Genomic DNA, 14,020 nt, shown 5'->3' with positions numbered 1-14,020 from the left:
TGCTCCGGCTCTCTCCCGCTTGCTCGCGCTGCTGCTGCTCCGGCTCTCACTCGCTCGCACTGCTGCTCCTGCTCTCCCCCTCGCTCGTGCCGCTGCTCTACTCTGATTTAGCTACACTGCAGTTGATTGAATCGACTTGTGGGTCAGTCAATTTTCAGGGGGTGGGGGGCTCGTCGGAGTTAAGGAAGAACCACCCGCAACGGGGAGGGGGGCTCGCCGGAGAGGTACCTCACTATCTATCTTAGGGTTCAGGGTGGGGGCGGTGGTCGTCGGTGGTGGTGGGGCGCCGGCGTGTTGATCGCCGGAGAAAAAGCTTGGCGCGGGGGGGGGGGGGGCTAGAGGGATGGCGGCGGTGGCAGCGGACTGGCGGTGGGGAGTTGTTTCAGGGCGGTGAGGCGGCGACAGACCGGCGGTGGGGAGTTGTTTTGGGGCGGCGAGGCGGCACGGGGGGCGACGGTTCGGCCGGTGGTAGCTGGCGGCTCAGGGGGGTGCAAGTTGAAGATGAACTACAGGCCCTCCCTAAACTACATATGAAGTGCCTCTCTACTACCAATGCGTTCAGTTTCGACAGTAACATTCAGTTTCCATAGTAAATTTTAGTTTCGATAGTTAAGTTCAGACTCAACAATTTTTACCTCATCTGTTGTAGTCAGGTGGTTTTTGGTGGTAATGTATTTTACATCATCTATAGGAGATGCTATTAGAATCCCACTTGAGATTAACGATGTCTGTCTTGTGCTACTTCAGCCTCGACGTCTTACGGCTCACCGGAGCTGCTCCATCGACGTTACGATCCATCACAACAGAGTAGTGCCCTGGACACCGTCTACAGATTCCTCAGATCTTCCTCCACACCTCCGACAGCCACCTTTGCCTCAACTTCTTCAGCAACCAACCCAATGATGCTGAGCTCGACACGGCTACGGCAAAGAGGTTGTACACTTGTCGCATCACTTATTACTCTACATTCATGTCGATCCATTAGGGCTATTTTGGTTGAACAAAAAAGCATAGCAATAGGAAATTTTCCTATGGCACTCTACTATTCAATTATTCATTCATTTTGTTGAAATGAATGGAGCAAAACATCCACATGGACCTGCTTTTAAAAATTCTATGCATGAAAACAAGACCAAGTGCATTAGTGGCAGAATAACATTCTAACTATACACGCTGGTTTCACTTTATTTTGGCCATGTTTCTTTGCATTCCTCCGCTCCTCCAATTCCTGTGAACCAAACACCCAAGTTGACAGAAATCATGTGTTCACAAATGCTCTGTTTCCCATGTGCATTCCTAACCTATTCCGGTGTTTTTCCTCCTATCCCTGCATTTTTAGAATCATGCAAGACAAATGAGCCCTTACAGAATTATTTTAGTTACAGGTAGGTGTCGAAGAAAACTTTGTGTGGTTTGTCCTGCTCCTGCCGCGACGTCGTCCACCTCACCCGAGTTGCTGCATCGACAGAAGAATCCACCAAACAAGACATCACGACTCCTGACCATCTTTCGCCGCCTCAGATCTCCTTCCCAGCCGCCGGCACCCACCGCAATGACATCACCATCATCGACTCGGCAGATGAACCTGAGGAGTACATGGGTCCACAAGAGAGGTCGCACTCTTTTTTTTCTCCATTATGTTATGCATTGCTTAATATTATCTGCTACTTTATTGTCTTGTTCACCTCTTAGACTCCAAGTTAGGTCCAAATTGATGTTCAAACTTGAGTTCTAAATTAGTTGTGGGGCACATATCGAGGCAGCAATGAATAGTATCTCTGTCTAATATCTGGTTCACCTAGGGTATGCCTATGTTGTTCATCTTGGGTGGGAAACAAATAGTAAAACAATCATCATCTGTTTTTATTAAATTAAAGCAATCATCAGCCTGCTATCATTATTTTTGGATCCATCCACTAGTTGTTACCATTACTCTAGTTTTCTGCATGCTCTCCTTACATAATCTCACTATAATTTTTTGTATGCATGTCAGATATTGTACACAGTCATGCTGAAGATGTAGAGAAAATAGAAGAGTTTTGCACGGCAATACAATATCATGCAGACATCGCTCCATGGTGGGTTCAATGGCGAACCCTCCCCCCTCTCCAGATTGTAATCCACAGGAAGATATTTGTTCTGAGGCGGATTCAGACGGAGCTGACCACTCCTATTTACCCCCAAGGTGTTTTCTCTAACTTGGCATGATGATGTTAGTCATATCATGCATATGTTGCCTTGAAGTGCCTACTTTCGACATCATATATGTCATCTTCTTAGCTTAGATATGTTCTGTAATGCCAGATGTTTAGTTTCAATATCAGATATGGGAATTATGCAGTCTCATGTCTTTTAGCCAGCCATAATATATGTGAAATGTGCAATGCCATCTTGTTTAACCAGGAATCATATATTTGAATGATATCTTGCCCATCCTTTTCTTCATTACATTTCCATTTGTCAACAATGCTTGTACATTAAACTACCCTTCCAGTGAATCAGCCATTTGAGTGGGTGATGGAAAAATGTATAGTGAAAACAAGGCCTTCAGAGCAGACAGTGCTACCTGTCGTGGTTCTAAGTCTGACAGTAATGTAGGAGGTTAGGTATGGAGAGGCAAGATCTTAGCTATGGAGAAGTTGTAAGCACACGAGGTTTACGAGTTCAGGCCCTTCTCAGAGGAAGTAATAGCCCTATGTCTCGGAGCCAGGAGGCGGTCAACTGGATTATGCGTGTATGAATTACAGGGGTGCGAACCCTTTACACTGAGGAGGGGGGTGGCTTATATAGAGTTCGCCGGACCCCTCCGACCCTCAGTTGTGCAGGGCTTTAAATACATTAAGGTCGGGCGTTACTAGTAACGCCCCTAATAAAGTGCTATGATGACCATAAAAGCTACTTAATAACCGACCGTTAGCGTGCGGAGTGCCTGTAGGTCTCCTAGCCGTCGAGTGGTTTGGTCTTGGTCGAGTGATTGCTTCTTGGTCGAGTGTCTTCGAGTCTGTCGAGTGGAACACCTCCAAGTCGATTGAAAGGTGATTTCTTCTAGAGATGTCCTTGGGTAGGGCAATTGGGACAGGTCCATGACCCTACCCTAGGTACATAGCTTCATCATTAGCCCCCGAATGGATCGAGGTTTGAGTGGGGAAGGGGTTGAGCACTTCTCCGACTCATTTTTCATGTCATGAGCATATCTTGTTTCGGATCAATGAACCTGAGTGATGACAGTAACTTCCTTTTCAGTCGCCTTGATCCATTCTTAGTTTTTTGTCAAGTGAGTTTCTTTACTTGAAAGGCTCCGAGTGACGGTGCGGAGGAGATCTTCGGTCTGACAGGTTGTTCTGCTGCCCACAGATTTCGCGGGATCCGAATTTTGGGAAGCGCGCGGGACGGGGGAGGCCGCAGTAATCGGATGGGATAGGGCGGAGCCGCCTCGATCCCCGCACCACCTTTTTCGCCACGTATCGCACGCGCGATTGTTACGGGATTTGACAGGACCGCCCGGGCCTACCAGTCAGCCACTCGGAAGCGGCCTCATATAAGGTGTCGGACCGGGGTCTCTCGAACAGTGCGTCCCCATTATCTCTTCTCCTCTTCAGGCTCCTTTGCCGCGCTCGCTCTCGCCCCAGCGCCACCGCTCCGTACGAGTCTCACCGGCGACGATGGGGAAGGAGAAGACGGCGGCTCTGGAGCGGGCGAAGAAGGCGACGGCAAAGGCGAAGGGGAAGGCGACCAGTCGGGGTGGATCTTCCTCGCGAACCGGCCTGCCGAAGGGCTGGATCCAGGGCGACTGGATCCGCTCGACGATCACCCAAGAGGATCTTGACGACCTAGCCGAAGGAGGGCTGATCCCCCACGAATCGGCGCGGCTTCCGGGGAAGGAATCCGAGCCGCAACCTCGGGAGGGTGAGCGCGTTCTCCTTGCCACCCACGTCGACCATGGATTTTCCTTGCCTCCTCACCCTTTCTTTCGGGGATTTCTGAACTTCTTTGGGGCACAAGTCCACCACTTCACTCCCAACACAATCGTTTATCTCCCCGCTTTCGTTTCTTTGTGTGAGAATTACCTGGGTTGTCGGCCTCACTGGGGTCTTTTCAAGCACATTTTCACTTGTCGCTCTTAGACGGTGAAAAAGGCCAATCCGAGTGATGAGAGAACTCAAGTAATTCAGATGTGTGGGGGTCTTGGTGTTCTGATGAGAGGGAAAAGTTCCTTTCCGGCCATGATTCTTCCTGACTCGGTTCGCGGATGGCAGTCGACCTGGTTTTATTGCAAAGACCAGTCGCCGCCAGGTCAGTCGACTGGCCTCCCTCCTTTTACCATGGACCGAGTGAGGAAACCCTCCTCTTTGAAGGTGCTCCTGGAGGAGAAGGCGCAGGTGAGGGTGCTGGTCGAGCGAGTGGTCCAGCTTATCCATGACGGGGTCACCGGTATGGATCTCTTGGAGGTCTTCCTTCAGCAGCGCATTCAGCCTCTTCAAGCCCGAGACCATCCGATGTGGATGTATTCGGGTCTTGATGACTCCACTCGGATTCACCCAGAGGAGGTCGATGACGACACACTGGAGAAGTGGCTGTCGGGCATGATCGGAAACAAGGACAACCCCAGGGGAGCCAGGAGAGTTCCTCCATTCGACCAGTCCCACGTACCAGAGAAGGTCCGATTCCGAGCTTTTGATTGTAATCTGAATTCACTCACGCAGCTGTCTATACCGCGTCGACTGACTTTACTCTTCCTGCTATCTTTCAGGCCCTTATCGAAATGTATTCAATGCCCAACGGAGAGCAAGAGCAAGATCTGGAAGGAGAGGCGAGCGGCGGCGACAGTGGCGAATGGACTTCTGACGGCGAAGGCGACAAAGAAAGCGATGACTCAAGTGACGAAGAAGAACTCGAGTCGCCTCCTCGCAGGGAGAGGCGATCTAAGCTTGACCAAGAACGACCGAGCGCCCGCGAAAAGGCGACTGCTTAGGCCGGTCAGTCTTCAAAGCGTCCTCGGATCTCTTCACCAACCCCGACCGAAAAAACGCCAAAGCATCCCAAAGTTGCAGAGCCGAAGTCTCGGAAGGCGTTGCCAAAGATTAAGATTGACATCCCCATCGATTCTGCGTGAGTGTCTCCCTTTGTATTCACTCGACGCCCCGTGCTGTTTGTTTTTCTTGTTTTAACCAGACGAACTTTGGAACTGACAGCGCTGCTACTTCCGGGACCTCAGCTTACAGGGACGAGGATGAGGTAATGGAGGATGTGGTCACTTGCAATCTGGGTATGATTTCTGCCATTCTGTCTTTATTTGGTCGACTCAACTGCAATGTGCACCATTGGGTGATGTGATTTTGGCGATTGAACTTTGCACAGCTCCCAACATTATCGACCTCCCCGATGATGATGAAGAGCCCGAGAGGCCTTTGACGAGGAAGAATAGGCAAGCTCCTGCTAGCAAGGTGCCACAGTCGACACCGAGGGCAGAACCAGTCGTTCAGGACACTGGCGACGCCAATCGTGGTTCTGTTACCTTCGCCGTGCCACTGTCGAGTGCCTTGCCTTCTTCGTCGACTGCTCAGGCCCCTGTCGACCCACCTTTAGTTTTTGGGACACATCATGTCCCAGAGGACGAAGCAAATGCTGGCAAGGAAGCCATACGCCAGGCGGGCATCATGATGGAGAAGATGAAGACGGTGCGGGACGCCAGTCAGGCCGCCTATGATGCCAGCTCGGCTCTCCAAAGCAACGTTCAAGTTAGTTGGGCACCGCTTGTTCTGTTAGGATATGCTATCTGAAGACTCTTTCCGAAAATCTTTGCATCTGTACACCCACTAGGTGTGTCGATTGAATTTTGAACTAGTGGGGGCACGCTGAGTGCACCCACTGGGTGTAGTCTCCAAGACTACGGTGGACTGCTGGCAGTCAACTGTACTCTTTGTATTTTGTCGAGTGTAAACCGAACTCATAGTTTGTCTCTTCCACTCGGTCTGGTCGAGTGGGATCAGAACCGGTGGGGGCACACCAAGTGCACCCATAGGGTGTAGTCCCCGAGACCGCGGTTGACTGCTGGCAGTCGACTATGGTTTGAGTTCTTTCTCTCCCCCTTTTTTTTACTCCCTACACTCGACTCCGGCGGGCCGGTCGAGTGGGTGTAGTCCCCGAGACTATGGTGGACTGCGGGCAGTCGACCGTAGTCTTAGTGCTTATTGTCTTTGTCGTTTTTCGCTATAAAATAACTTCTCCTCTTTAATTGCAGAAATCTTGTGATCTTGGAGCTCGCTTTGCTGACTTGGAGAAACAGCAGATCCAACTGAACCTTGACTTGGAGATGGCCAAGACAGAGCTGCAAAAGGCCAAGGACGGCACCAATGGTAAGACGAGTTTGTCGACTGGTTTGTCTTAGGCTTGAGTACCCTTCTGCTCTTTCTGAATCAAGCATCATTTCTTTGCAGAAAAACTGAGAGAAGCTCTGGCGAAGAAGGATCAGGATTTGGCTGCTGCTCGAAAGGAAGCTGACGACAGAACCGCTCTGGCTGAATAGAAACTGGCTTCGGTCAGCCAGTTGGAAGAAGAGAATACCAAGATGAAATCTGCTCTGAACGAAGCCAACAAGGAGTGCACGCGCTTGAAGAAGGAAAATCTCAATCTGTACGAGAAGATGGAAGGCATCGCTCGCAGGAGGGACGATCTGGAGAGCTATCTGAGGAGCCTTGCCAAGAAGTTGTTCATCAAGCTTGAACGTACACATTTTGTTCCGACTGATTTTTTTGTCGACTCAGCGTACGAAAATTGACTTATCTTTGGATCGTGAATGCAGAGTTTTGCCAGAACTTCGAGGAGGAGACTGGGCGGATTGAGCTAGGTTTGGACCCAATCAATTCTCCCATGAAAGATGAAACTGCCATGAATCTGCTCCGACTGGAATCCCGCATCGACGGTGTTGTGGACTACTTGGCTCGACTGAAGGTCACCACATCACGGATCGACCCGGCACTTTGGCCAGAGGCCACATTCAAGAATGATCTTGAGTCCCTGATGACTCGACTTAACGAGATCCCTGACCGAGTGCAGGAGTGGAAGAAATCTTCTACCCGGTGTGGTGCTGATATGGCTGTCTTTGGTTCGTGTCCATTGCAAGGAGGTGCGACAAGATAAGCTAGCAGCAATCAAGGTCGCTAACACCCAGAAGCATGACTTCCGATCTTTTATGGAGACTTTCATCGCTGCAGCCACTCGGATCGCCGACGGCGTCGACCTAGACGAGTTCGTCGAGCCTGCTAGTCCTCCTCCCGCGGAGTGAACAAACTTTTATGCCTCACCTTAAATTTGCCTCGGAATGCCGAGTGGTTTTTGTAACCGTTAAACTCTGTCGGGCTGAATGCCCGAGCACTTCGATCTGTGGTTCGGAACCTTTAGGATTTATCTGAACTTGGTTTATCGTTGAATATCTTCATGAATCCCCCGTCGAGTGGAACTCGTTCTTCATTCGAGACAACTTTTGTATTTGTGGCGCAGCTCCGAAGGAGAAGGAAGCAGTCAACCTGCATGTCTTCGTCCTTGCGGGTCGGCGATGGAGCGCGCATTGTATTTGTGGCGAAGCTCCCCAGGAGAAGGTGGCAGTAGTCCTGCACCTCGTCGTCCTTGCGGAGTGGGATGGAGCACACGTTGTATTTGTGGCGAAGCTCCCAAGGAGAAGGTGGCAGTCGACCTGCACCTCGTTACTACAGAGCGGGATGGAGCGCACGTTGTATTTGTGGCGAAGCTCCCAAGGAGAAGGTGGCAGTCGACCTGCACCTCGTTACTGCATAGAGGGATGGAGCACACGTTGTATTTGTGGCGAAGCTCCCAAGGAGAAGGTGGCAGTCGACCTGCACCTCGTTACTGCAGAGTGGGATGGAGCGCATGTTGTATTTGTGGTGAAGCTCCCAAGGAGAAGGTGGCAGTCGACCTGCACCTCGTCGTCCTTGAGGATTCAGATGTGTTTCGTACTTAGGCGAGTACTGGACTGCAGCTAAGCCCCCGAGTGGGAGGCTGGCTCACCACTCGGTAGGATTTTCAAATACTTAGGCGAGTACTGGACTGCAGCTAAGCCCCCGAGCGGGAGGGTCGCTCACCACTCGGTAGGATTTTCAAATACTTAGGCAAGTACTGGACTGCAGCTAAGCCCCCGAGCGGGAGGGTCGCTCACCACTCGGTAGGATTTTCAAATACTTAGGCGAGTATTGGACTACAGCTAAGCCCCCGAGTGGGAGGCTGGCTCACCACTCGGTAGGATTTTCAAATACTTAGGCGAGTACTGGACTGCAGCTAAGCCCCCGAGCGGGAGGGTCGCTCACCACTCGGTGGGATTTTCAAATACTTAGGCGAGTACTGGACTGCAGCTAAGCCCCCGAGTGGGAGGCTGGCTCACCACTCGGTAGGATTTTCAAATACTTAGGCGAGTACTGGACTGCAGCTAAGCCCCTGAGTGGGAGGGTCGCTCACCACTCGGTAGGATTTTCAAATACTTAGGCGAGTACTGGACTGCAGCTAAGCCCCCGAGTGGGAGGCTGGCTCACCACTCGGTAGGATTTTCAAATACTTAGGCGCGTACTGGACTGCAGCTAAGCCCCCGAGTGGGAGGGTCGCTCACCACTCGCTAGGATTTTCAAATACTTAGGCGAGTACTGGACTGCAGCTAAGCCCCCGAGTGGGAGGCTCGCTCACCACTCGATAGGATTTTCAAATACTTAGGCGAAACGGGTTCGCAGCTAAGCCCTCGAGTGGAAGGCTGGCTCACCACTCGGTAGGGAATTATTTTTACAAACTTAGGCGAAACGGATTTGCAGCTAAGCCACCCACTGGGGGATTTCTCACGCAAACAAAAACAATAACAATCACAGGGAAAATTATAACGCTCTTGTCTTTGCTAAATAAACTACAGGAGTTTCTCTTATTACATCTCATCCGAGTGAGAATTCAAGTATAAAAGGGGCGGAGTAGCTCCGCATTCCAGGCTCGTGGCTCATCAATCTGGCGATCGACATTATAGAGGTGGTAGGCTCCATTGTGGAGGACTCTGGTGACTATGAAGGGGCCTTCCCAAGTAGGAGCGAGTTTGTGTGGTTTCTGCTGATCCACTCGGAGGACTAAGTCTCCTTCTTGGAAGGCTCGACTCTTCACATTTCTGGCATGGAATCGACACAAGTCTTGCTGATAGATGGTCAATCGGATCATAGCCATTTCTCTTTCTTCTTCCACGAGGTCGACTGCGTCCTGCCGGGCTTGTTCTGCTTCATCTTCAGAGTAGATCTCGACGGGGGGCGTTGTGAAGCAGGTCACTCGGCAAGACTACTTCGGCTCCGTAGACCAGAAAGAATGGGGTTCTTCTGGTCGATCGGTTTGGGGTTGTCCTCAATCCCCAAAGGACCGATGGAAGCTCGTCGACCCATGCACCTGCTCCGTGCTTGAGATCGCGCATCAATCGAGGTTTCAGTCCTTTGAGAATTAGGCCGTTTGCTCTTCCCTCTTGTCCATTCGACTGGGGGTGAGCGACCGAAGCGTAGTCCACTCATGTGCCCTGAGAGGCGCAAAAGGTCCTGAATTTGTCGGAATCGAAGTTTAACCCATTGTCAGTGATGATGCTGTGCGGAACTCCATATGTGGATATCAACTCTCTAATGAAACCGATAGTAGTGCAAGCATCAAGATTCTTGATAGGCTTAGCTTCAATCCATTTGGTCAACTTGTCGACTGCTACTAGCACATGAGTGAAGCCGCTCTTGCCTGTTCTCAGCGGTCCAACCATGTCCAGCCCCCAAACAGCGAAGGGCCAGACGAGTGGAATGGTTTTCAGGGCTGACGCGGGCTTGTGCAACATATTGGAGTAATACTGACATCCTTCACATTTGTCGACTATCTCTTTTGCCATTTCATTGGCCCTTGGCCAGTAGAATCCCGCTCGGTATGCTTTGGCCACAATGGTCCGAGAGGACGCATGATGAGCACAGGTCCCCGAGTGGATATCATCGAGGATCATCTGACCTTCTTCTGGTGTTATACACTTCTGACTGACTCCAGTCGTGCTTTCTCTATACAACTGTCCCTTTATGACTATAAAGGCCTTGGATCGACTGATGATCTGTCGAGCCTCTTCCTCGTCCTCTGGGAGTTCTTTCCTTAGGATGTACGCGATGTACGGTATTGTCCAGTCGGGAGTGATGATCAAGACTTCCATGACCAGGTCGACCATAGCTGGAACTTCAACTTCAGTCGGATCCGTGGCACTTTTTGGCTGCGAGGCTTCTTCAGTGAAGGGATCCTCCTGAACTGATGGTGTGTGGATGTGTTCCAAAAACACATTGCTGGGAATGGCTTCTCTTTTGGAACCTATTTTTGCCAAATCATCAGTTGCTTGATTTTTTCAGTCGGGGTATGTGATGAAGCTCTAACCCCTCGAATTTCTTCTCCAGCTTTCTCACTGCATTGCAATAACCGGTCATGGCTGGACTTCTGACGTCCCACTCCTTCATCACCTGGTTAACCACCAAATCTGAGTCGCCATAGACCATGAGGCGCCGGACGCCGAGTGAAATGGCCATGCGCAACCCATATAAAAGTGCTTCATATTCTGCCTCGTTATTGGAAGAATCAAAGTGGATTTGAAGAACATATCTGAGCTTATCTCCACGGGGGGAGACCAACACCACCCCGGCACCGGAACCATTCAGCATTTTGGAACCGTCGAAGAACATGGTCCAATGCTCCGAGTGAACCTGAGTCGGCAGTTGCTGTTCAATCCACTCGGCGACGAAATCTGCTATTGCCTGGGACTTGATAGCTTTCTTTGCCTCAAACTTGATATCTAGAGGAAGGAGTTCAATCGCCCATTTTGCCACTCAACCAGTTGCATCTCTGTTATGCAGGATCTCTGACAATGGAGCGTCGCTGACGACTGTAATGGAATGATCAGAGAAGTAGTGAGCAACTTTCTTTGTGGTCATATAAATCCCATATACAAGCTTCTGATAATGAGGATATCTTTGCTTCGACGGGGTCAAAACTTCAGAAATATAATATACTGGGTGCTGAACTTTGAAGGCTTTTCCTTCTTCTTCCCGCTCGACCATAAGTACCGTACTGATGACTTGTCCCGTGGCTGCGATGTAAAGCAGCAAAGACTCCTTGCTGATTGGGGCAGCAAGCACCGGCTGGGTGGAGAGCAGAGCTTTGAGCTCTGCAAACGCTGCATCAGCTTCGGGAGTCCACTCGAACTTGTCGGACTTCTTCATCAATCAGTAAAGAGGCAATGCCTTTTCACTGAGACAAGATATGAATCGACTTAAAGCGGCCAAGCAACTAGTAAGCTTCTGGATGTCGTGCACTCGCACAGGACTTTTCATTCGGAGTATAGTACTGACTTTTTCTGGATTAGCGTCGATTCCCCGTTCAGAAACGAGAAAACCGAGTAATTTTCCGCCAGGAACTCCGAATGTGCACTTTGATGGATTAAGCTTGATATCATACCTCCTGAGGTTGGCAAAGGTTTCAGCAAGGTCAGTCAGCAGGTCAGAACCCTTCTGTGACTTGACCACAATATCATCCATGTATGCTTCCACATTCCGACTGATTTGAGTGAGAAAACACTTCTGAATCATCCTCATGAATGTGGCCCCGGCATTCTTGAGGCCGAACGGCATGGTAACATAACAGAAGCACCCAAATGGAGTGATGAAAGTTGTTTTGATCTCGTCAGGTCCATACAGACGGATCTGATGGTACCCGGAATAGGCGTCTAAAAAATACAGTCGCTCACATCCCGCAGTCGAGTCGGCTATCTGGTCGATGCGGGGGAGAGGAAAATGATCTTTCGGGCAGGCCCGATTGCTATGTTTAAAGTCAATGCACATGCGAAGTGACTTGTCCTTCTTGGGGACCATGACAACGTTGGCGAGCCACTCGGAGTTGTAGATTTCTCGGATGAACTCCGCTGCTAAGAGCCGAGCCACCTCCTCGCCAATAGCCTTTCTCTTCTGGACGGTGGACCATCGGAGATGTTCTTTGATAGTTTTTATTTTTGAGTCGACTCATAGGTGATGCTCAGCCAGCTCCCTGGGAACACCTGGCATGTCAGAAGGCTTCCATGCGAAAATGTCCCAGTTCTCACGGAGGAACTAGATGAGCGCTTCTTCCTATTTGGAGTCGAGTGTTGTTGAGATATGAGTTGGAGCAGCGCTGGGATCGGTCGGGTGGATGTGAGCTGTCTTCGTTTCGCCAGACGACTAAAAAGCTGATTCTGTAGCGGGCTTCTTGGCTTGCAACAAATCACTCGGGTCTGCAGTCTTCTGGTATTCCTGCAGCTCCACCACTGCCATCTGAGCATCAGCGATCTTTGAACCTTTCTGAAAACATTCTTCTGCTTTCTTCCTATTGCCCGTAATAGTGATCACACCTTTGGGGCCAGGCATCTTCAATTTGAGATACACATAACATGGTCGGGCCATGAAGCGTGCATAAGCCGTCCTGCCCAAAATAGCGTGATAGGCACTCTGGAAGTCTATAACTTCAAACGTCAACTTTTCTTTGCGGTAATTCTTGGAATCACCGAAAACCACATCAAGAGCAATCTGGCCGAGTGATTCAGCCTTCTTCCCATGAATGACTCCATGGAAACTCATGTTGCTGGTACATAGTCTGGACATCGGAATGCCCATCCCTTTCAATGTCTCAGCATATAGTATGTTCAAACCACTGCCACCATCCATCAAGACTTTGGTCAGTCGAGTGCCTTCAACAACTAGGTTGACCACCAAAGCTTGCCTCCCAGGGGTGTCAATGTGCGTTGGGTGATCGGACCGGTCGAATGTGATGGCAGTCTGAGACCACTTCAGATAACTGGGTATCGCCGGAGCAACCATATTCACCTCTCGGTTGATAACTTTCAGTCGACTTTTGCTTTCAACATCAGCAAAAATCATTAGGGTGGAATTGACCTGGCGGTATCCATCGTCACTATCTTCCTTGTCCTCAGCTTTGTCCGAGTCCTTTTCCTTATCTTTGGGTTGCTTGCCCTGGAACTGCTGGATCAAGAGTCGACACTGTCGAGTGGTATGTTTCGGGTAAATGAAATTACCCTCTTCATCTTTCTTGGTGTGGATGTGACATGGCAAATCCAACACATCATTTCCGTCCTGGTCTTTAACTTTCTTGGGGTTCCAAGGTCCTTTGGGTTTCCCCTTAAACTTTCCTTGAGTTACGGCCAAGGCTTCCCCGGGAGCAGCTGGCTCGGCTTTCCGCTTCTGTTTCTGATTGGAATTTCCTCCTCCGGTTTCTTGAGCGACTGACTTGAGCTTGCCGCTCCTGAGTCGATCCTCAACTTCACCATTAGCGAACTTGGTGGAAATCTCCATCATCCAATTCAGGGACATGTCTCCGGTTCGACCAAATTTCAGATTCAGTTCTCTTTACTTGACACCTTCTTTGAAGGCACAGACTGCTTGGTGGTCAGGCACATTCTCTACTATATGATGTAACGTGATCCATCTCTGGATGTAATCCCTCAAAGTTTCATTCGGCTTCTGCACGCAAGACCGCAGTTTCGTCAGCCCTGCTGGTCGCTTGCATGTTCCTTCAAATATGGTGACAAACACTCGGGCTAGATCTTCCCAAGTGTAAATGCTGCTGGGTGCTAACTGATTCAGCCACGCTCTAGCCGAGCCCTCCAACATGAGAGGCAGGTGCTTCATGGCCACTTCATCGTTGCCGCCGCCAATCTAGACGGCCACTCGGTAGTCTTCAAGCCAAGTATCGGGTTTGGACTCACTAGTGAACTTACTGACTCCAGTCGCCAACATGAAGTTGGGAGGAATCACAGCGGCCCTGATGGCTCTACTAAAGCACTCTGGCCCCGAAACATGTACTCTGTTGCTGGTAGGTGCATCTCTGTCGTGACCTTCTCGGTGAGCCCTATTACTGTCGACCAAACCTTGAACAAGAATGGATCTCACATCAAAGCCTGGTTCCCTGAGGTCGACCGGAATCCTTCGCCCAACACTAT

This window comes from Triticum urartu, chromosome 6A (assembly GCF_056163025.1).
Source record: "Triticum urartu cultivar PI428250 chromosome 6A, HENAU_Tu73, whole genome shotgun sequence".
Lineage (NCBI taxonomy): Eukaryota > Viridiplantae > Streptophyta > Magnoliopsida > Poales > Poaceae > Triticum > Triticum urartu.
The sequence above is the reverse complement of the archived record's forward strand: the minus strand, read 5'-3'. Positions refer to the sequence as shown.